This window comes from Geotrypetes seraphini, chromosome 5 (genome assembly GCF_902459505.1).
Source record: "Geotrypetes seraphini chromosome 5, aGeoSer1.1, whole genome shotgun sequence".
NCBI classification, from domain to species: Eukaryota; Metazoa; Chordata; class Amphibia; order Gymnophiona; family Dermophiidae; genus Geotrypetes; species Geotrypetes seraphini.
Window position 1 is genome coordinate 86238702 of NC_047088.1, and position 9598 is coordinate 86248299.

The following is a 9598-nucleotide window of genomic DNA, read 5'->3' on the forward strand; positions in this document are numbered from 1 at the left end:
CTACTTTTTGGCCCATTAGTGTGTGACTAGGAGAATTCCTTCTCCCATGGAGTATTAGCATCACTATCCACAGTTCCAGTGCAATTGTAGTTAAATCTTTTGAGAGCTTATTTCTCTCACATTTTGATATTGAAGGATATCTAGCTTTTGAGCCTGCTTAGGGCTCGTTATGCATGCTTTATGGACATTCGGAGATATCGCCTCTCTTAAAAGGGTTGCAAAGCTATTCCAAGGAAAATACAAATCATCGACCATGAAGGGACTTGAACCCTTAATCTTCTGATCCGAAGTCAGATGCCTTATCCATTAGGCCACACAGCCTAGTTGGCTGCTGTGTGCTACAACTCTGACCTAGGTATATTTATTTTATATTTAGCAATCCCACTGAAACACATTTCTACAGGTATTCCAATCGGGAAAGCTCAATGGCTTTCTGACTTTTAACCCCTCCCTTCAGGAAAGATAGGGTAGCAGATTCAAGCAAGCTTCATTCAAAAAGTTCCAAACAACTTAATTTCGGCCTTGTTCGCTGATTCTTGCGCAGATTCACATTTCTCTCGCTTACTGATGAGCTCACGTTTAATGAAATAAACAACATTACTAACCTCACAATTCAAGAGGATGAAAATTCAGGAAGAACAATGTGCACTGGTGTTTCTATAAAACTTCACATGAAATTGATGCATCAGTTGCTAATTGGAATCATAAAATTCGGGTTATGCCTTCTGAGAAGTAACACATCTTGTTTTTAAGCAAGTACACATTCGGATCTAGAAGAATACTTCATGTATAGCATAGCAGCCTGTTTATTATAACTGTGTTACTTGAATAATTTTCTTTCGTCCAACACCTCGTTGGTAGATCACCGCCATTTGTACAAAACGCAATACTCCTTGACAGTCTAGAAGAGAACTTTCATTTCAAATAGCCCTTGCAGTGTGATGTAAGCAAATGTGTTTTGCATTCAGCCACCGAAGAGAAGGCATGAGAAAACCACCTAGCCATACTCGATGTAAAAGCTACTTTTTGGCCCATTAGTGTGTGACTAGGAGAATTCCTTCTCCCATGGAGTATTAGCATCACTATCTACAGTTCCAGGGCAATTATAGTTATGTCTTTTGAGAGCTTATTTCTCTCACATTTTGATATTGAAGGATATCCAGCTTTTGAGCCTGCTTAGGACTCGTTATGTATGCTTTATGGACATTCGGAGATATCGCCTTTGTTAAAAGGGTCCCAAAGCTATTGCAAGGGCAAAATACAAATCATTGCCCATGAAGGGACTTGAACCCTTAATCTTCTGATTCAAAGTCAGACACCTTATCCACTAGGCCACACAGCCAATCTGCATATGGCCCTTTACAGCTCTGACCTGGGTATATTTATTTTATACTTAGCAATCGCACTGAAAACACATTACTACAGGGATTCCTATCGGGAAAGCTCAAGGGCTTTCTGACTTTTAACCCCTCCCTTCTAGACAGATAGGGTAGCAGATTCAAGCAAGCTTCATTGAAGAAATTCCAAACAACTTAATTTCGGCCTTGTTCTCTGATTTTTGCCCAGATTCACATTTCTCTCGCTTACTGATGAGCTCACGTTTAATTAAATAAACAACATTACTAACCTCACAATTCAAGAGGATGAAAATTCAGGAAGAACAATGTGCACTGGTGTTTCTATAAAACTTCACATGAAATTGATGCATCAGTTGCTAATTAGAATCGTAAAATTCGGGTTATGCCTTCTGAGAAGTAACACATCTTGTTTTTAAGGAAGTACACGTAGGGATCTGGAAGAATACTTCATGTATAGCATAGCAGCCTGTTTATTGTAACTGTGTTACTTGAATAATTTTCTTTCGTCCAACACCTCGTTGGTAGATCACCGCCATTTGTACAAAATGGAATGCTCCTTGACAGTCTAGAAGAGAACTTTCATTTCAAATAGCCCTTGCAGTGTGATGTAAGCAAATGTGTTTTGCATTCAGCCACCGAAGAGAAGGCATGAGAAAACCACCTAGCCATACTCTATGTAAAAGCTATTTTTGGCCCATTAGTGTGTGACTAGAAGAATTCCTTCTCCCATGGAGTACTAGCATCACTATCTACAGTTCCAGTGCAATTCTAGTTATGTCTTTTGAGAGCTTATTTCTCTCACATTTTGATATTGAAGGATATCCAACTTTTGAGCCTGCTTAGGGCTTGTTATGTATGCTTTATGGACATTCGGAGATATCGCCTGTCTTAAAAGGGTTGCAAAGCTATTCCAAGGAAAATACAAATCATCGACCATGAAGGGACTTGAACCCTTAATCTTCTGATCCGAAGTCAGACGCCTTATCCATTAGGCCACACAGTCTATTTGGCTGCTGTGTGCTACAACTCTGACCTAGGTATATTTATTTTATATTTAGCAATCCCACTGAAACACATTTCTACAGGGATTCCAATTGGCAAAGCTCACTTGCTTTCTGACTTTTAACCCCTCCCTTCTAGACAGATATGGTAGCAGATTCAAGCAAGCTTCATTCAAGAAGTTCTAAACAACTTAATTTCGGCCTTATTCGCTGATTCCTGCGCTGATTCATATTTCTCTCGCTTACTGATGAGCTCACATTTAATGAAATAAACAACATTACTAACCTCACAATTCAAGAGGATGAAAATTCAGGAAGAACAATGCGCACTGGTGTTTCTATAACACTTCACATGAAATTGATGCATCAGTTGCTAATTGGAATCGTAAAATTGGGTTATGCCTTCTGAGAAGTAACACATCTTGTTTTTAAGCAAGTACACATACGGATCTGGAAGAATACTTCATGTATAGCATAGCAGCCGGTTTATTGTAACTGTGTTACTTGTATAATTTGCTTTCGTCCAGCACCACATTGGTAGATCACCGCAATTTCTACAAAATGCAATGCTCCTTGACAGTCTAGAAGAGAACTTTCATTTCAAATAGTCCTTGCAGTGTGATGTAAGCAAATGCGTTTTGCATTCAGCCATCGAAGAGAAGGCATGAGAAAATCACCTAGCCATACTCTATGTAAAAGCTACTTTTTGGCCCATTAGTGTGTGACTAGAAGAATTCCTTCTCCCATGGAGTACTAGCATCACTATCTACAGTTCCAGTGCAATTGTAGTTAAATCTTTTGAGAGCTTATTTCTCTCACATTTTGATATTGAAGGATATCTAGCTTTTGAGCCTGCTTAGGGCTCGTTATGCATGCTTTATGGACATTCGGAGATATCGCCTTTCTTAAAAGGGTTGCAAAGCTATTCCAAGGAAAATACAAATCATCGACCATGAAGGGACTTGAACCCTTAATCTTCTGATCCAAAGTCAGATGCCTTATCCATTAGGCCACACAGCCTAGTTGGCTGCTGTGTGCTACAACTCTGACCTAGGTATATTTATTTTATATTTAGCAATCCCACTGAAACACATTTCTACAGGTATTCCAATCGGGAAAGCTCAATGGCTTTCTGACTTTTAACCCCTCCCTTCAGGACAGATAAGGTAGCAGATTCAAGCAAGCTTCATTCAAAAAGTTCCAAACAACTTAATTTCGGCCTTGTTCGCTGATTCTTGCGCAGATTCACATTTCTCTCGCTTACTGATGAGCTCACGTTTAATGAAATAAACAACATTACTAACCTCACAATTCAAGAGGATGAAAATTCAGGAAGAACAATGTGCACTGGTGTTTCTATAAAACTTCACATGAAATTGATGCATCAGTTGCTAATTAGATTCGTAAAATTCGGGTTATGCCTTCTGAGAAGTAACACATCTTGTTTTTAAGCAAGTACACATACGGATCTAGAAGAATGCTTCATGTATAGCATAGGAGCCGGTTTATTGTAACTGTGTTACTTGAATAATTTGCTTTCGTCCAGCACCTCATTGGTAGATCACCGCAATTTCTACAAAATGCAATGCTCCTTGACAGTCTAGAAGAGAACTTACATTTCAAATAGCTCTTGCAGTGTGATGTAAGCAAATGCGTTTTGCATTCAGCCATCGAAGAGAAGGCATGAGAAAACCACCTAGCCATACTCTATGTAAAAGCTACTTTTTGGCCCATTAGTGTGTGACTAGGAGAATTCCTTCTCCCATGGAGTATTAGCATCACTATCTACAGTTCCAGTGCAATTGTAGTTATGTCTTTTGAGAGCTTATTTCTCTCACATTTTGATATTGAAGGATATCCAGCTTTTGAGCCTGCTTAGGACTCTTTATGCATGCTTTATGGACATTCGGAGATATCGCCTTTCTTAAAAGGGTCGCAAAGCTATTGCAAGGTCAAAATGCAAATCAATGACCATGAAGGGACTTGAACCCTTAATCTTCTGATTCGAAGTCAGACGCCTTATCCATTAGGCCACACAGCCAATCTGCATATGTGCCTCGACAGCTCTGACCTGGGTATATTTATTTTATATTTAGCAATCCCACTGAAACACATTTCTACAGGTATTCCAATCGGGAAAGCTCAATGGCTTTCTGACTTTTAACCCCTCCCTTCAGGACAGATAGGGTAGCAGATTCAAGCAAGCTTCATTCAAAAAGTTCCAAACAACTTAATTTCGGCCTTGTTCGCTGATTCTTGCGCAGATTCACATTTCTCTCGCTTACTGATGAGCTCACGTTTAATGAAATAAACAACATTACTAACCTCACAATTCAAGAGGATGAAAATTCAGGAAGAACAATGTGCACTGGTGTTTCTATAAAACTTCACATGAAATTGATGCATCAGTTCCTAATTGGAATCGTAAAATTCGGGTTATGCCTTCTGAGAAGTAACACATCTTGTTTTTAAGCAAGTACACATACGGATCTGGAAGAATACTTCATGTATAGCATAGCAGCCGGTTTATTGTAACTGTGTTACTTGTATAATTTGCTTTCGTCCAGCACCACATTGGTAGATCACCGCAATTTCTACAAAATGCAATGCTCCTTGACAGTCTAGAAGAGAACTTTGCATTCTCTAGAAGAGAAATGTGTTTTGCATTCAGCCATCGAAGAGAAGGCATGAGAAAACCACCTAGCCATACTCTATGTAAAAGCTACTTTTTGGCCCATTAGTGTGTGACTAGGAGAATTCCTTCTCCCATGGAGTATTAGCATCACTATCTACAGTTTATCTACAGTTTATTGTAACTGTGTTACTTGAATAATTTGCTTTCGTCCAGCACCTCATTGGTAGATCATCGCAATTTCTACAAAATGCAATGCTCCTTGACAGTGTAGAAGAGAACTTTCATTTCAAATAGTCCTTGCAGTGTGATGTAAGCAAATGCGTTTTGCATTCAGCCATCGAAGAGAAGGCATGAGAAAATCACCTAGCCATACTCTATGTAAAAGCTACTTTTTGGCCCATTAGTGTGTGACTAGAAGAATTCCTTCTCCCATGGAGTACTAGCATCACTATCTACAGTTCCAGTGCAATTGTAGTTAAATCTTTTGAGAGCTTATTTCTCTCACATTTTGATATTGAAGGATATCTAGCTTTTGAGCCTGCTTAGGGCTCGTTATGCATGCTTTATGGACATTCGGAGATATCGCCTTTCTTAAAAGGGTTGCAAAGCTATTCCAAGGAAAATACAAATCATCGACCATGAAGGGACTTGAACCCTTAATCTTCTGATCCGAAGTCAGATGCCTTATCCATTAGGCCACACAGCCTAGTTGGCTGCTGTGTGCTACAACTCTGACCTAGGTATATTTATTTTATATTTAGCAATCCCACTGAAACACATTTCTACAGGTATTCCAATCGGGAAAGCTCAATGGCTTTCTGACTTTTAACCCCTCCCTTCAGGACAGATAGGGTAGCAGATTCAAGCAAGCTTCATTCAAAAAGTTCCAAACAACTTAATTTCGGCCTTGTTCGCTGATTCTTGCGCAGATTCACATTTCTCTCGCTTACTGATGAGCTCACGTTTAATGAAATAAACAACATTACTAACCTCACAATTCAAGAGGATGAAAATTCAGGAAGAACAATGTGCACTGGTGTTTCTATAAAACTTCACATGAAATTGATGCATCAGTTCCTAATTGGAATCGTAAAATTCGGGTTATGCCTTCTGAGAAGTAACACATCTTGTTTTTAAGCAAGTACACATACGGATCTGGAAGAATACTTCATGTATAGCATAGCAGCCGGTTTATTGTAACTGTGTTACTTGTATAATTTGCTTTCGTCCAGCACCACATTGGTAGATCACCGCAATTTCAACAAAATGCAATGCTCCTTGACAGTCTAGAAGAGAACTTTGCATTCTCTAGAAGAGAAATGTGTTTTGCATTCAGCCATCGAAGAGAAGGCATGAGAAAACCACCTAGCCATACTCTATGTAAAAGCTACTTTTTAGCCCATTAGTGTGTGACTAGGAGAATTCCTTCTCCCATGGAGTATTAGCATCACTATCTGCAGTTCCAGTGCAATTCTAGTTATGTCTTTTGAGAGCTTATTTCTCTCACATTTGATATTGAAGGATATCCAGGTTTTGAGCCTGATTAGGACTCGTTATGTATGCTTTATGGACATTCGGAGATATCGCCTTTGTTAAAAGGATCGCAAAGCTATTCCAAGGGCAAAATACAAATCATTGACTATGAAGGGACTTGAACCCTTAATCTTCTGATTCGAAGTCAGACACCTTATCCATTAGGCCACATAGCCAATCTGCATATGGCCCTCTACAGCTCTGACCTGGGTATATTTATTTTATACTTAGCAATCCCACTGAAAACACATTTCTACAGGGATTCCAATCGGTAAAGCGCAATGGCTTTCTGACTTTTAACCCCTCCCTTCTGGACAGATAGGTTAGCAGATTCAAGCAAGCTTTATTCAATAAGTTCCAAATAACTTAATTTTGGGCTTGTTCGCTGATTCTTGCACAGATTCACATTTCTCTCGCTTACTGCGGAACTCACATTTCATTAAATAAACATTACAAATCTCTCAATTCAACAGGATGATAATTCAGGGAGAGCAATGTGCACTGGTGTCTATATAACAGTTCACATGAAATTGATGTATCAGTTGCTTTTTAGAATCGTAAAATTCGGGTTATGCCTTCTGAGAATTAACACATCTTGTTTTTAAGCAAGTACACGTAGGGATCTGGAAGAATACTTCATGTATAGCATAGCAGCCTGTTTATTGTAACTGTGTTACTTGAATAATTTTCTTTCGTCCAACACCTCGTTGGTAGATCACCGCCATTTGTACAAAACGCAATGCTCCTTGACAGTCTAGAAGAGAACTTTCATTTCAAATAGCCCTTTCAGTGTGATGTAAGCTTCCAGTCGGGTTTTCAGGATTTCCCCAATGAATATGCATGAGATCTATTAGCATACAATGAAAGCAGTGCATGCAAATAGACCTCATGTATATTCATTGGGGAAATCCTGAAAATCCGACTGGACTGCGGCCCTCGAAGACCGACATTGGACACCCTTTCTTATTCAGTAGCTCTTCCATTTCCCATCTCTCTCCTTTCCCAGCCTATTTCCTTCTATCTACTCCCCATTGCCACTACTGTACTCACTGCTCTCTCATCCTGTCATTCCCTTTTTGACCTCTTCCACATGGCTCAGCACTTCCAGAATCCCCCTTCTTCTCTCATCATGCTATATCTCCCTGTCCCTTTCTCTGCATTCTTAGCATCTTCTTATCACACCTCTCTTGCTTCCTATGGGTCCACCTTTCACCCTCTTTCCCCATGGTCCCACATCTCTTCTTCTTTTTTCTGTTCTCATTCTCTCCCTCCTTGATGCTGAACAATGGGAGGGAAAAAAGAGATACTGCATCTATTTCCCTTCCACCCCAGACCTAACATTTCTCCCTCTCTCCATAACTTCCTTCCATCTCAGGGTCCAATTTTTCTCCCTTTCTCTTCCCAACTGCTCTCCCATCTCATATCTCTCCCTGTATCCCTGAGGTCCATCTATCCCTTTCTCTTTTCAACTATCCTTTCTTCCTATTCCTCATGTTATATTATGTTATGTATTTTATGATATTTTAATATGTTTAGTAATAATTTTGTTAGTCATGTATGTTTCCCCTAACTTTGTAATTTTTAGCTGTACATCGCTTAGAATTTGGAATAGGCGATTAATCAAATCTTATAATAAACTTGGAAACTTGGATTGCTCCCTCCCTCAACATCACCCTAAGGTCCATCTCTGGCTTTCTCTTCCCAACTGTCCTCCCTTCAAGTATCTTTCCCCTTTCCTTCACAGCACCCCATGTCCAACTTCTCTCCCTTTTTCTTCTCTCCCTCCAGACCACTGCCAACCATCTCTCTCTCTCTAGTACCCTCTGTTTCTGGCTCTATAAGTTCTTCACCCTTCACCCCACACTCAGTTTGGCACTTTTTTGAAACTCCATCCCCATTCTACTTAAAAAATAAAAAAACAAAAACCAGTTGGTCCTGGGGTCTTCCTAGCCTGGCATGTCCTCCCCCTTCTAAGTGTGCCAGTCCGACGTCACTTTCACCTTCACAGTGGCGTACCAAGGGGGGGGCTTGGGGGGTGGTCCGCCCCGGGTACCAAGCCCTGAGGGGGTGCTCCTGGTCCGGTCCAGTTCCTCCCCACTGCGCCGGGTGTCGCGTCTGGAAACAGCCTGCAGCAAGATCGCGATGCCAGCGATCTTTGCCTGCTTCGGCTGTTTCCTCCGCCACGGTCCCGCCCCTCCTCTGACGTCAGAGGAGGGGTGGGACTGCGGCGGAGGAAACAGCCGAAGCAAGCAAAGATCGTTGGCATTGTGCGATCTTGCTGCAGGCTGTTTCCCCAGGGAAATGAAGCGGGGAGGCCGGGGGCTTCGTGGTGGTGGTGGTGGTGGTGGTGGTGGGGCCGAGCGGTCCTTCGAGGTAGTGGGGGGGGGGGGCAGCAGGCCTTCAGGGTGGGGCGAGCAGGCAGACCTTGTGGAGGGGGGGGAGACAGGCCTCCAGGGGGACAGGCCTTCATGGAGAACAGGCAGGCAAGCCTTCAAAGGGGGGACAAGCCTTCAGGGGGTGCAGGCCTTTGGGGGGGAAAGGCCTTCAAGGGGGACAGGCAGGCCTTCGGGGGGGTGACAGGCCATCGGGGGGGGGGGGGTGCAGGCCTTCCAGGGAGGGCACAGGCCTTCAAGGGAGGGACAGGCAGGCAGGCCTTCAAGGGGGGGGGACAGGCCTTCAAAGGGGGTGTAGGCCTTCGGGGGGGGTGCAGGCCTTTGGGGGGGTGCAGGCCTTCAAGGGGGGGCAGGCCTTCGAGGGGGGTGTAGGCCTTCGGGGGCAGGCTTTCAAGGGGAACAGGCAGGCAGGCCTTCAAGGGGGGGGACAGGCCTTCGGGGGGTGTAGGCCTTCAGGGGGGGTGCAGGCCTTCAAGGGGGGCAGACCTTCAGGGGGGCAGGCCTTCAAGGGGAGCAGGCAGGCAGACCTTCAAGGGGGTACAGGCCTTCAGGGGTGGGATACAGACCTTTAAGGGGGGACAGGGGGGGCCCTGGTGTAGAAGTATACGGAGGGAATGGGGAGGGGTTCAAAGAGACGTGCATATGCCGGACTTTGGGTGGGAAGAAATAATGGGTCTG

At 42.7% G+C, this 9598-nt stretch overlaps 7 non-coding genes across 7 annotated transcripts; all 7 read right to left on the bottom strand.

The window, feature by feature from the left end:
- Positions 1–248: 248 nt before the first annotated feature.
- Positions 249–321, bottom strand: TRNAR-UCG. Its single transcript has one exon. It is a non-coding gene; the product is annotated as a tRNA-Arg (tRNA).
- A 948-nt stretch (positions 322–1269) lies between these two features.
- On the bottom strand, positions 1270–1342 carry TRNAQ-UUG. The gene has a single exon. It is a non-coding gene; the product is annotated as a tRNA-Gln (tRNA).
- Positions 1343–2288: 946 nt separating this feature from the next.
- TRNAR-UCG lies at positions 2289–2361 on the bottom strand. Its single transcript has one exon. It is a non-coding gene; the product is annotated as a tRNA-Arg (tRNA).
- Positions 2362–3306: 945 nt separating this feature from the next.
- On the bottom strand, positions 3307–3379 carry TRNAQ-UUG. Its single transcript has one exon. It is a non-coding gene; the product is annotated as a tRNA-Gln (tRNA).
- Positions 3380–4327: 948 nt separating this feature from the next.
- TRNAR-UCG lies at positions 4328–4400 on the bottom strand. The gene has a single exon. It is a non-coding gene; the product is annotated as a tRNA-Arg (tRNA).
- A 1227-nt stretch (positions 4401–5627) lies between these two features.
- On the bottom strand, positions 5628–5700 carry TRNAR-UCG. Its single transcript has one exon. It is a non-coding gene; the product is annotated as a tRNA-Arg (tRNA).
- A 930-nt stretch (positions 5701–6630) lies between these two features.
- Positions 6631–6703, bottom strand: TRNAR-UCG. Its single transcript has one exon. It is a non-coding gene; the product is annotated as a tRNA-Arg (tRNA).
- Between the last annotated feature and the right edge of the window lie 2895 nt (positions 6704–9598).